General features: G+C 41.7%; 1 long non-coding RNA gene across 1 annotated transcript; it reads right to left on the bottom strand.

Annotated features, from left to right (window-relative positions):
• Positions 1-12073: 12073 nt before the first annotated feature.
• On the bottom strand, positions 12074-13042 carry LOC143135052 (uncharacterized). The gene is made up of 3 exons (XR_012988776.1): positions 12930-13042; positions 12398-12452; positions 12074-12110 (listed from the first exon to the last, which is right to left on the bottom strand). It is a non-coding gene; the product is annotated as an uncharacterized LOC143135052 (long non-coding RNA).
• Between the last annotated feature and the right edge of the window lie 1640 nt (positions 13043-14682).

The following is a 14682-nucleotide window of genomic DNA, read 5'->3' on the forward strand; positions in this document are numbered from 1 at the left end:
GAATGAGTGTCTCCCAGAATGCAGTGCGAGTGAATGCTAGAATGTGTAATGTCGGTTATAATAGTTGTAGTTACGTTTACCATGTTGTGTATTTGTTAGCGTGTTAGTCTCTTTAGTTGTACCTCATGTGTTTATCCTCGTGTTGATGTGTGTGGTAAACCCTTATTGTGTGTAGCATGTGCAGCTGAGACTACCCCTGTGTTGCCCTATGTAGTTGTCTGTATCCGTATGAGTCTTCCTGTTCCAATAAATGGCCGTCCCGGCCAAAGGTGAATCTTGTCTGAGGGTGAGATCGCTACATTACATTAATGTCTACGACAATCTGGGTAATTGAACTCTTTACACATAGTCTTCAGTAATTTGTTGGTGCTGCTGTCAATTGAGCATTGTATAGTTTAAATGTAGCCTATTGGATAATTTGAAATGATACTTTGAATTCGAGCAGAAACTCTTTAATAATTGCTTGTATAGCCTACTTGAATATGGAGATCATGTGCTCCATGGCTACCTCTGATCAGAGGTGATAGCAAATGAGGCCTACATCACTTTCAGTGCTCCATGACAGTGTATTTAAGGGTAATGCAAAGATTTTGTATTTAATTAGGCGTGCCCGAGTGATTTGAGGGCCGCTTGGGCCAAATATGCCAGGGCTGATTTTTGGTCCCAGTCCGCCTCTGCTGTGATTATAATAACAATAGCGCAACTTAAATTTTCTAAATTAATGATTTGCAAACCTGGACAGCAAAAAATTAGTGTCAAATCGACGTTAATTGATTCAGTTGAATCAGTTTCCGTCAGATGGCCAAAATTCAACATCGATTGCATGAGTGGTGGTTGGTCTCTCAAAGTAGATAAGGTTTCTATCTTGGAAGGGTTATCATAGTAAAGATGGGCTAAAAGACTGTAGACTGACAGAAATGTAGGCTACAAAACGTCAAGTCATGCACAGTCAACTATAACCTATATAATATGCTATACTGTTCCAAAATGCTTGTAGCTATACTGTTCCAAAATGTACCATCAATGTAGGTACAGTAGGCAGTATATACAGGAATAAAATATTTCCAGCAACAGCCCTGTTTATTTTGTGTTGTTTCAGATGTCCTACAGTGATAACTTAGCCTGGCTGGCCATCCTATATCATTGACATGTATAGTCTGGCATCGAATCATTCACCTCGCTTAATCCAAGGGGCGGGCAGAGAATTGTCTTTCAAACTGCCTAGGCATGCAATAGGCCAGCGCTACGACCATATCCGTATCCGGTCGGCAAAACGGCAAATACATCCTTCTTCGAAAGGAATGACTTAAGTGCATTGTGTTGATCTACTTTCAAAGAAAAGCACTTCCAAAGCAAAGTCCAGCTCCTCCAAAGTTGACGCCAACGCCGATTCAAACAACCGCTCTTCGTTTGCCATAGCCACCCACCTTCCTTGTTGTTCACCGTCGCAGGATGTCGTTATCCTGTTAAGCCCGCCTTAAGACTCTCTAACGAAATAGAGCGCTGTGATTGGCCGTCATCCACGGTGTTAAGCCAATAGAAATTCCTATGGTTCGATACTAGACGTACAAGCTGAGCAAATTAATTTGCCGCCGCTAGGGTGCGTCTAGATTTCTAGGCTAGTGATAACTGGTATAAATTACATTAATGTCTACGACAATCTGGGTAATTTAACTCTTTACACATAGACTTCAGTAATTTTTTGGTGCTGCTGTCAATTGAGCATTGTATAGTTTAAATGTAGCCTATTGGATAATTTGAAATGATACTTTGAATTTGAGCAGAAACTCTTTAATAATTGCTTGTATAGCCTACTTGAATATGGAGATCATGTGCTCCATGGCTACCTCTGATCAGAGGTGATAGCAAATGAGGCCTACATCACTTTCAGTGCTCCATGACAGTGTATTTAAGGGTAATGCAAAGATTTTGTATTTAATTAGGCGTGCCCGAGTGATTTGAGGGCCGCTTGGGCCAAATATGCCAGGGCTGATTTTTGGTCCCAGTCCGCCTCTGCTGTGATTATAATAACAATAGCGCAACTTAAATTTTCTAAATTAATGATTTGCAAACCTGGACAGCAAAAAATTAGTGTCAAATCGACGTTAATTGATTCAGTTGAATCAGTTTCCGTCAGATGGCCAAAATTCAACATCGATTGCATGAGTGGTGGTTGGTCTCTCAAAGTAGATAAGGTTTCTATCTTGGAAGGGTTATCATAGTAAAGATGGGCTAAAAGACTGTAGACTGACAGAAATGTAGGCTACAAAACGTCAAGTCATGCACAAGTCAACTATAACCTATATAATATGCTATACTGTTCCAAAATGCTTGTAGCTATACTGTTCCAAAATGTACCATCAATGTAGGTACAGTAGGCAGTATATACAGGAATAAAATATTTCCAGCAACAGCCCTGTTTATTTTGTGTTGTTTCAGATGTCCTACAGTGATAACTGGTATAAATTACATTAATGTCTACGACAATCTGGGTAATTTAACTCTTTACACAGACTTCAGTAATTTTTTGGTGCTGCTGTCAATTGAGCATTGTATAGTTTAAATGTAGCCTATTGGATAATTTGAAATGATACTTTGAATTCGAGCAGAAACTCTTTAATAATTGCTTGTATAGCCTACTTGAATATGGAGATCATGTGCTCCATGGCTACCTCTGATCAGAGGTGATAGCAGTAATAGCAAATGAGGCCTACATCACTTTCAGTGCTCCATGACAGTGTATTTAAGGGTAATGCAAAGATTTTGTATTTAATTAGGCGTGCCCGAGTGATTTGAGGGCCGCTTGGGCCAAATATGCCAGGGCTGATTTTTGGTCCCAGTCCGCCTCTGCTGTGATTATAATAACAATAGCGCAACTTAAATTTTCTAAATTAATGATTTGCAAACCTGGACAGCAAAAAATTAGTGTCAAATCGACGTTAATTGATTCAGTTGAATCAGTTTCCGTCAGATGGCCAAAATTCAACATCGATTGCATGAGTGGTGGTTGGTCTCTCAAAGTAGATAAGGTTTCTATCTTGGAAGGGTTATCATAGTAAAGATGGGCTAAAAGACTGTAGACTGACAGAAATGTAGGCTACAAAACGTCAAGTCATGCACAAGTCAACTATAACCTATATAATATGCTATACTGTTCCAAAATGCTTGTAGCTATACTGTTCCAAAATGTACCATCAATGTAGGTACAGTAGGCAGTATATACAGGAATAAAATATTTCCAGCAACAGCCCTGTTTATTTTGTGTTGTTTCAGATGTCCTACAGTGATAACTGGTATAAATTACATTAATGTCTACGACAATCTGGGTAATTTAACTCTTTACACAGACTTCAGTAATTTTTTGGTGCTGCTGTCAATTGAGCATTGTATAGTTTAAATGTAGCCTATTGGATAATTTGAAATGATACTTTGAATTTGAGCAGAAACTCTTTAATAATTGCTTGTATAGCCTACTTGAATATGGAGATCATGTGCTCCATGGCTACCTCTGATCAGAGGTGATAGCAGTAATAGTAAGTAAATGAGGCCTACATCACTTTCAGTGCTCCATGACAGTGTATTTAAGGGTAATGCAAAGATTTTGTATTTAATTAGGCGTGCCCGAGTGATTTGAGGGCCGCTTGGGCCAAATATGCCAGGGCTGATTTTTGGTCCCAGTCCGCCCCTGTGTATGTATGTATAATATTAGGATGGATGGAGCCTTGTTGTAGATAGATAGATAGATAGATAGATACTTTATTGATCCCCAAGGGGAAATTCAAGAAATAGAAGATTGTAGGCCTAGGCCTAATGTTTAATGTGAAATAAAATAAGTAGCCTAAAAGGCAACATTCGAAATGAGGAGAAATAAGGCAAGGTAAGAGTAGCCTAATTGGGCAGAAAAACTGAGTAGCCTTGGTTATTTTTAAGATCTTAACGTGAACTTAAAATAAAATTTGAGCTGAGACAAGGATGGATATTCCACAGCTGGTTCCTTGAACCCGTTAATCAGCAAGTTTTTTTTTTTTTAATTTTTTTTTTTTTTATGTTGACCGAAATCCTGGAAACCCAGGAATATCACGTTGTTGGGCAGTGAATGCATGTAGGCTTAACTAGATTGTGGTGGATCAATCATATTGCCTTCTTAAATTGTAAAATATTCTGTGGTCTCAGTTCACTGTTGAATGGGCCTAGCCTACCCTATGCTTGCTTAAAATATATGCTTTGTCTAGTAGAGGTGCTTCAAATTGGCGCTTAAAATCGCCTGTCTCAGAATATAGAAGAGGTCCAGGGCAATTCCGCGCAAAACTGTCACATCCATATTTAGTTGGCGTTACGGACGTGACAGTTTTGCGTGGTATTGCCCCGTATCGTTATATAAAGCTCTGTTCTCGCTGTCTAGCTTTCTCCTCTTTGAGCAATCGATGATTTGAAAATAACTTACTTATCGTTAACTTAGATATCCATCTGATTGTTTCTCGTCCCGTCTCCTCTCCTCGCTCGTTTCAGGCTATCAGTCTCTTCTCCATAGTAGCTACTACTCACTGACTCGACTTTATCAGAATTCACAGATTTCACTGGCAGCAGCAACTGAGCAACTGAGTAGCAGCAAGCGAAATGATGGTTGCTGAAGCTCCTGAAGTAAATGCTGTTATCCTAACCAACGAAACATTTAGCGCAGCTTTGAAATCTTACGTGGAAATCTAAATTAGGCTATTATGGTCTGGGTCCGGATAGGATCACGTCACGGTCTGGACTCGGACCGCGGTCCGCCATTTGGTGATGGCTGGCCTATATGATTCTAACTGTCTCACTAAATTGCATTAGCCACACTCAATTCTCACTGGTATCTGCTAGACAACAAGTACCAAAACATAATTAGTTCATAGATTCCACATGTAAAATTAATTTTATACAACCCCACCCCCATCTTGCCTGTTCATAATTCTGAGAAATTCTTGAATTGTGTGCATGTGTGCGTGTACACGTTTATGTTTATGTGTGTGGGTGTGTGTGTGTGTGTGTGTGTGCGTGCTTGTGTGTTTGCCTATGTGTGTTTGTGCATGTGCATGCATACATACATATGTCTACTGTGTGAGTATGTGTCATACGTATGATTACTGTGAATGTATGTGTGTGTGTGTGTGTATCTGTTTATGCACATGTGTGCACATGAAATGGGTTAACATGACCCCTGGAGGCAAACATACGGAAAAAATTGGTCATCCTAGGCCCTACGGTTCTCAAGATATTCACAGAAAACTGTGTCTGCCCTACCCTCCTTTCGGGGGGTCCAGTAAAGCGGGGGGGCTACAGACCAAAACGAAAAACGATGGTTCCATGCTATCCATGTGGAGTTACATGCCCACCAAGTTTCGTGTACCCCGGTCTTTCAGTGTCCCGGGAATCCTTGTTGGTGTACGGTCACTAAATGTACACATAAATTATTTTATTGTAAGGCCCCCCATGAACGAAAGTTCACAAAACTTGGCATGCATTCGGAGGGTGTCATAATGATCCTACATTTTCAATTTCGTGCAGTTTTGACCATGTCAGCCAGAGATATTGTGATGAAAACACCTAATTTTTTGCTTTTTAATTTTTAACTAGGTGGCGCTATACATGAAATAAGTGGTAATGGGATGGGTTAACATGCCCCCTTAAGACCAACATACATAAAAAAGGTGGACCTCCTAGGCCCTACTGTTCTCGAGATATTCACAGAAAACTGTCTCCGGCCACCTACAGGCTAGTTGGTGTATAGTAACATAAATTAATTTATTGTGTGGCCCCCAATGAACGGAATTCCATGAAACTTGGCGTGCATACAGAGGGTGTCATAATGATCCTACACTTCCAATTTCGTGCAGTTTTGACTAATGTTAGGTCACAGATACCTGCGATTACAACACCTCATTTTTACTTTTTTGTGTTTAACTAGGTGGCGCTATACATGAAATGAGTGTTTATGGAATGGATTGACATGGCCCCTTGAGATCAACATACAAAAAAAAGGTGGACCTCCTAGGCCTTACGGTTCTCGAGATATTCACAGAAAACTGTCTCCGGCCACCTACAGGCCAGTTGGTGTATAGTAACATAAATTAATTTATTGTGTGGCCCCCCATGAACGGAATTCCACGAAACTTGGCGTGCATTCAGAGGGTGTCATAATGATCCTACACTTCCAATTTCGTGCAGTTTTGACTACGTTAGGTCACAGATACCTGCGATTACAACACCTCATTTTTACTTTTTTGTGTTTAACTAGGTGGCGCTATACATGAAATGAGTGGTTATGGAATGGGTTGACATGGCCACTTGAGATCAACATACAAAAAAAAATGGTCCTCCTAAACCTTACGGTTCTCGAGATATTCACAGAAAACTGTGTCTGCCCTACCCTCCTTTCGGGGGGTGCAGTCCAGCGGGGGGGCTACAGATCAAAACGAAAAATGATGGTTCCATGCTATCCATATGGGGTTACATGCCCACCAAGTTTCGTCTACCCCGGTCTTTCAGTGTCCCGGGAATCATTGACGGAAATTTGGCCATGCGAAAAAAAAAAAAAAAAAAGAAAAAAAACAATTCTTGACTAAACCTATATGACCGCCGCTTCGCTGCGCGACGGTCATAATAACTATATACAATGTTTGTGTTAATATTGTCTTCTGTGAGACCATTTAAGGGTTACATTTGTATTTAGGAGGATTACAAATTACATCTAAATTACAGATTACATCTGTGGCTACAATCCCACTGCTCATTTTCCAGCTAAGTACACTGTGTTTGCCACCAGCCAAGCCAAAGCACACGGTGTTTATCGTGTGACGTACAAACCCCACTCCTCGTCTCGGGGGCAGACATCAGGTCTGGCCAAACGGAGGTCCTAATAATATCAGTTTTGCTCCGGTTGCTAGAATGTGATGGAGTGGGCGTCAGGGTTGGGAGTGGACTGCAGCCTTAAGCAAGGGAAATTATCCAGGATCTGGCCCAGATCTGTCTTACATGCGGCCTGTAATCCATAGTGCACCCCCCCCCCCCCACACACACACACACACACTCTCACTGATTCACTCTCACTGTGAACCCTGACTGCTCTGGCCAGTGGCTTGCAAGCAGATTACAAACGCCGATTGACTGTACAACACAAACAGGGTAAATGCCAGCCAGACATCACGAAGAACCATCTTGTCTCCGCTAGGAAAATGCACAGCCAATGAGCCATAAAATCAAGCCATTGTCTTATCTGAGCGAGTAGTGATATTGTTATTTGGTAAAGTGTTTTTGCAGAGGAGTGACTGGTGATGATGATGATGATGATACAGAGATCTCTCTCTCTCTCTTCCCCTCTGTCTCTGTCTTTCTTTCACATCCTCTCTCTCCTCTTTCCTCTCTCTGGCTTTTCAGCCCTTGCTCTCTGCTTTTTCTCCCCTCCTCTCGCTTTCTCTCCCTTGTTCCTTCTCTTTATCTACCCTTATTCTGTTGTTCTCTCTGCCACTCTCCTCTCTCTCTCACTCCGACAGTGAAATAGACTGAAGTCGTGGCGCCGGTGATTTGATGCAGTGGCCGGCCCAGCCGAGAGCGCTTTGCTGATGAGTAGCAGACCTCCAGCAGGGCAAAAGAAATCACATTCGCTCTGTTCACCTGAGAAGCGGCACCCAGCGATGGCGGCGAGACAAAGGTTGCAGCTCGGCAGGCTGCCGGGCTCTGGGCTCTCTCTCTCTGCAGTCAAAAACCTGAGAGGGACGAGGGTGGCAGAGGTACAATCAGAATTCAGCCTGCATCACGATACACATACACACACACACACACACACACACGTACACATGCACACACATACACATGCACACACACACACACTCACACAGACACACACACACACACACACACCTACATGTGCACACACATACACAGAAACACACACACACACACACACTCTGGAACACTAGCACATACACTGTCACGCAAATTCACAGACACACACACACACACAGGTGCAGACACACGGATTCACATATATTCATCGATACATAGGCACAACCACACACAAGTGTATGAATTACTGAGCATACCCAGATACCAAACCTTAGCATATCACTTGTGTGCACAAATAAACATGCATGCTTTGTCTGTTACAACACACCACTGACCCAGAGCACCTCCTGAATCCTCACACACACACACACACACACACACACACACACCAGACTTACACACAATCACATCCCACCTTTGTCGACCTTGTAAGCTAGCAGGCGCTTAAGAAAAGAGAAAAAGAAACAGACTTAGAACCCCTTCGTCTCTTATAATTGCAGATGAGTGTGCACTCTGCAGCACAGCTAAGCTTTTGCTCGGGGACGTCCATCACAGGTTAGCTATGCGGCTCCAGAGCAGGGTGGGTGTGCCATAGTCGTGGTCATATGCAAACCAGCTTGCTGTGTTCCCCGCTCGAAACGCTCCTGCAAGAAAAGCCTCGTTATGCCATGGTAGAAGTCTTCTCTCGATTCCAATCATACAATTAGACTGCATTAGCTGCAAGGCCCTTTTTAAAGTTAATACAAGGAGCACCTTTGAATGCCAAGTATCAGTCATTGGAAGTAAAAATGGGCTGTCTAGGTAAAAGTGGAAGTAAAACTGGGCTGTCTAGGTAAAAGTGAAGTCTAGGTTTCTGTCTCTGCAGAGAGAGGTATGAGAAAAAAGTTCCTGTGGCAGTGATAAGACACATCTGCCAATTACAACTCTGTTTACTTGAAGGAAACATACTCACTGCATTCCTAATCCCCTGACTCTTAACGAGCCAAAAGAGTCAACACAACAGGCTCCTTTCACATTTATTCTCATTACTGTCACAAAGAGAAGTTGCTCTTCTTAGCTTTAAAGGCAGCCAACTTCATCTTAGGCTGATGTCAGGCAGCAGTAATTTAATTGAGTAACCTGGAGAGAAAACATGCTCGCTTTTGTGGGTATGACAGCATGTCAGCAGCTGTCAAATATCAGCCTTAGATGGAAGTGAAGGCCTCACTCAGAGAAGACGGATTGTCTGTTGCCTTCATTGGCTACATGAAAGTATAAAGGTGTGGAGACACAGGAGACACATTTGCAAAAGCCGCAATTCAAAAATGTCCTGCATCCAATTCAAAAACGCTGTGCATTTGATAATAGTACGTTTTTCACGGCTGAAAAGCATATATTTAAGCAATAAGCCCTGAGAGGCCGTAGGTTACACTGATTGTAGAACAGCTAAGTAGAGTGCCTAAAACCCCCTTTAGCTGTTCTATTATGAGTGTAATCTACGGACTCAAGTGGCTTATTGCTTTTCTAAAACAGTTCCTAAATATATCTGGCAAGATTTCATAAAGTAAAGGCACAGCAATAAATACCACTAACCACTTGGTGAGTTGCACAGTTTTGAAAACGAACGTTAAGGGTTGTTTTAAGGACGTGTTTGTGCATGCCTGTAGGCAGTGTAGCGTTGTGAGGGGTTTTCTGAGTTCTGATGCCGTGTGGGCAATATTAGGACAAGAACAAACTGTGTTAACAGAAGATTGGAGCTTTTATTTTGCTACAATTCACTCTTTAGAGTAACTCAGGAAGGGTTAGAAAAATACTCAACCAAAACTTTTATAGCTCCGTCTCAACAAGAGTTGACATTCATTTAAGTCCTCCAGATAAATCCAAACTCAAAAGTCCAAAACTCAAGTTCCAGCTTTCCAGTCCATAAACGTATCTTTCTTGGAGCAGCGGTCCCAAGGCTTTCTCCGTGTGCTCCTTTGTCTTCCACCAGGCCCACCTTTTGTTGGCCTCCCTTCTGCCTTGATGATTAATCCCAAACACCTGCACTCCTCCCATTGCATTATGGGAGATGTAGTTTCTACGAAGGCGGCCATCTTGGGACTTCCATGACCTTCTACGGGAATATACCGTCCGTCCACGACATGTCCCCTCGGGATGCCACAGCAGCCACTCTGAAGCAGTAAAAGCAATTCAAAACAAGTCAGAAAAGTCGAGACAGGACCAATCGTCAAAATTTCGGTGTCCACCACTCTAGTTCATCCAAAACAAACCAGAAAAGGGACTCAAAGTGCTAAATACCAGAATTATCCTTTAAAGCTACCTTGTGTAAGAACTTCTCCCATCTAGCGGTGAAATTCTATATGACAACCAACTGAATATTACTTTCTAGCCCCTCCCATTCCGAGCGCATTTTAACTCCTACGGTGGCCGTTTCATGCCAAAGTTAACATTGCTTCCAGTACTACGACTTCGTCCGGTGTTCCTTCCAGTTATAAGGTTACTTTAGAAAACAATTACACATTGCATTTAGTTATATAGCCAGTAAACATGTTGGGTATGACCTCTATGTAAAGTGAATAGCCTAGTTTTACGTTTTCATTATTTTGGTAGGCTACTATTTCATTGCTAGCATCAGCTATCAGGTTTCCAAACGAATGCATGCTAATGTTATAGTACAGTAGATTCAGTGCTATCGTTATTCTGTATGTGCGAGATTAATAGTGTAAAGGCAATGTTTACAGCGTAGCCTACTATTTTTCTCAGTGAGCAGAGTCAGAGATCAGTCGATGCAACGGAGGTGCAAGGGAAAGGTAAAGGAAGAGGGAAAGGTAAAGAAAAGCCAAGAGCCGGTGGCAGAGGATCGATGAGACCTCCTATGCAAAGAAAAAGTAAGACTCCAAAAGATGACGAGGAGAGACTGGAAGAACTTCAAAGACAAAGGAGAGAAGCAACGGAGGTTTGTGTTTTTAATATATTTCTCTGAACAGTATCAATGTCAATGACACCGAAATTAGCTCGGAAGCTGCACCAGGCACGTTCGTTTGCGTTGCGTCTGCTGCAGAAAAAAAATAGACCATTCATCTAAAATTGATTTTACGCGTTGTGAACGGAACGCTTCAGTCACGCGCTTGGTGTAGCTTCCCTGCCTGTTTGTATCTCAATTGTTTGTAGCAATTTCTAGCTGTTGCCAGTCAACTGCATGATGCGAGTTGTCTCCCAGTGAAATCACGACACATAATTACGTTATGGTCTATAGAAAATGTTACACAACATTTTCACCTTTTCATTGTCCATACACATACATAGTATTCATCATTTTGTGTGAACACTTGAAAAATGACACAGAGTAGGCTACTATTACTACTACTCTGCTAACAATCTAACTTTGCTACCTAAACAAGCCTATCTGATCTTATTTCTTGTGTCTTATTTCTTCAGACTTGTGGATGGAATGAGCCTGCAAGAGCACAGGAACCTCACCACACAGTTGCTATAGTGAGGCAGCCAGGTCTGGTGTTTGATGCATCAGTGCAGACATGTCGTCCCCCCACCTGTGCCAGGGATGCCTTGGTGTAGTTGTACACACTGCAGAGACATGCCAATCGATCAGAAGAGAAAATGCTGTGGACAAAACCCTGCCACCTGTGTGAGCCTTCTGCCTCACTACACACAGCACTGCCTAGATGAAGGTTTTCTCCAGATTCACAGGCAGTACATCACAGACATCACAGCATTAGGCCATGTAAGAGAGCCAGGTGATGACAATAGAGTTCAGATATGCTACCTACAGACATTTCATTTTCTGGCAGCATGGGTCTCTAGGACAGGGTAATAGAAGAGTGATCCCAAGCTGTGTGTGTAGGATAAGGGATAAATTCCCTGACCCTCAGGGACATCTCTGGAATTTATTTCACCTTCCTATAATGTTGTAATGTTGTGTTATTGTAAATAGTTTTGTATTAGTGTTCTTGTACTGCCTGTTCCTTTTAAAACTGTATTTAATTTATTTTACACCGGTACATCGCTATATTTTGCTTTCATGAAAATAAAAACTTTTAGAATTGATAAGAGACTGTTCATGCTGTACCTCATACATTACATCCACAAACTTATAATTAAAAAAGGAGTTGTGGTAATTTACCATTTTGAAACACCAAATGACAGTAACATGGTCAACAATGTTATTTGCAATATATTTATTTACAGAAATTAACAAATTATGGTATTTACACATGAACCCTTCCTTTTTGTATGGTGCCTTTGAAGCAACATGGGCCATCATTCTAAATTTGCAGTCTCCTGGAAAGCTGATCCTGTGGAAGACATGCAGTGTCGTTAGACATACACGCCATTTTATATAGTTCAATATATTGTTACTAATCTGTATAGTGCTATTTTGCCTAGACTGAGTTACAGGCAAGGTTACAATGAAGGCATGCACGTGCATCACATAACAAGACCATTGAATTTCGTCCACATCCTCCTCCACGATGCTCATGTCATGTAGGCTTTGTAAAAAATATATATAAATGCTTATATCATGAAAATATACAATAGAGAATGTCATCGGGTATAGACATTATGAGCATTGATGGGTTACCTCTGTTCAAGGTTCTCAATTTCAGGGGCTTCTGCAATTGCGCCAAGATGCTCATCTGAAATGAATAAGCAGAGCGTTTCACAACATATAACAGTACATAAAATGGTAAACACCAAGATATTAAAAATATACTTTCAGTTATTATCAAACAACAATCACATAGAATCAACAATTGTTTTCATGCAGTGAAAAACGTTCAGACAATTTAGTAGGCTACGTCTACAATTAATAAGACTACAGGACAGGCCTCAGGATGTGAACGTCACCCTTGGAATTGGCTACACTAGCATTATCAGATTAGGATATATTTAGGCTACAAAGCAAAAGCAATGAAAAATAACTACAATTTAGTGCCCTTTGCCTGTGATCCGTCATAGCAGATTTATGTTACAATCCTTTTTCATCGACGCGAGGAAAAGTATCCCAGACGTCATTCTAGCGTTATGGACAACCATGCTATACTAAGCCAAGCAACTATAAAACTTCGAATTTACACCATAGACTGTATGTTTACACGAATAGGCCAAATTACCTGTCGAGGAGAAAGCAGGCCATTTCGGCGTCCCTTTTAAAATCCTTGCTCCTCACGAGCTCTTTCCATCTTAGAAAAGCCACTCCAATATTGACTTTGGTCTGTTGTTTTTCCGGTCGCGTTGGCGTTTTAATTCTCTTTTTCGCTTCCTTGGCGACTCCTTTTCATGTCCTCGAGAATAGTTGTAATCCTCCATTTTCAACAGACTTTCAAATCTGCCGGCAGTCGCGAGTAGACTGATCATGCAATGAGTGTTGCCTACAAGCGCGAAAGGCGGAGCTGAATTTCCAGGAATGTCCCTCGTTGGCGAATGTATTTCAAAGATGGAGGCGCAACATGGATTCAGCCATTTGCGCGACTCGCGCGTATGTATTTGGAATAGCAGATTCTACACTTACGAGAATACTTTGATTAGTAAGTGGAAATAATTACACATGAATGAGCACATATTTTTGAAAGAACAAATGGGTTTTTGCTAAGAATTAACTCAAAAAAGTACACAATGTAGCTTTAAAGCAAAGCCACCGTGCAACATGTCTGTAAAAGAACAAACACACAGATGAGGTACTCTGAACAGGGCTCTTCAGACAGGGTTGAAAATGATGTTATGTTGCTTCTCCATTTTTGTGTTGTGGCCAGTATGACACAGGTTTTTATGATGACCTCAAGAAACTATTTAAAATTGTAGGGAAAGAAATACGATATGTGATCTTTAAATTATTTCCATGAGCTGATCACTATGTTCATAACAGCAACAGTTTTTCCACAACCCATAACAGCATAAAAGACAGTATTGTTGATCATCACAGCCTATATCTAGATAGTTGATGTGATGATAATGTACAAAAATACGAAAGAAAGAAATATGTAGATATGGAAAAGAATGAGAGTCATGGCAGAGAAAGTCATAAGACCTAAGTGGAAATGGGACATATTTGCAATGTCCTCTCATCACACACACGCACACACACACACACACAAACAGAGACAATCACAGAAAGGACATGTCATGTTATTAATTTCTCAAATTGGTTTAGTTAACATGGCTAGTCAATGAACAATTAATAGCCTAACAATCTGCATTCCAAACACCATCATACAGTAATGCATCTCAGCCAAACATGGCTCCCTCTATAAATCACAGATGATTTATCTGGTTCCTCACATGCGTCCCTTCCTGGCACTCAACTGCTGTCTTATAGCTGAGATATGCTAATATTGCACCTCAAGGCATTGTCATATTTCAAAGGAAAAAAAAAGATTGAAGTGATGAACCGGATGAAGTAAAGTTATTTTTAAAGGACAATCTTTTCTACGATAAGAAAGCCATGAGAAGGAAGATGGAATTGTCATTTGAAGCCACCGACTGCCATTTCCCAGACACAGCCCCACTAGTCTCCCTGTTCCACGAGTCCGAGGTGGGATGGCAGGGGTGCAGCGTCCACATGGAAGCTGCGGTGGCCTTGCGTTTTTCCGTGCAATGTGATGCTGGCCCTTTGAAGGCAGCGCGACACTGAATTCAATCCTGTTTAATCTGCCTCCCTCTGTGGGGCTGTGCCGGGGGGACCCCATGCTACAGATCTCCCCAGCCTTTTATTTACTGGCGAGATGGAGGGGGCTTCTCTTCTCTTGCTCACCCACCTACCTCCACCCACCAGCCATGCCTTCATCTCCTCCATAACTCCCCCCCCTAACACACACACACACACACACTCATGCACCATGCACACACTCCATGCCTCCCTAGATCCTC

This window comes from Alosa pseudoharengus, unplaced genomic scaffold (assembly GCF_046254945.1).
Source record: "Alosa pseudoharengus isolate Yale_2024_CS ecotype anadromous, Long Island Sound unplaced genomic scaffold, YU_APseudo_1.1 YU_APseudo_1.1_scf_2, whole genome shotgun sequence".
In the NCBI taxonomy this organism is placed as follows: domain Eukaryota; kingdom Metazoa; phylum Chordata; class Actinopteri; order Clupeiformes; family Clupeidae; genus Alosa; species Alosa pseudoharengus.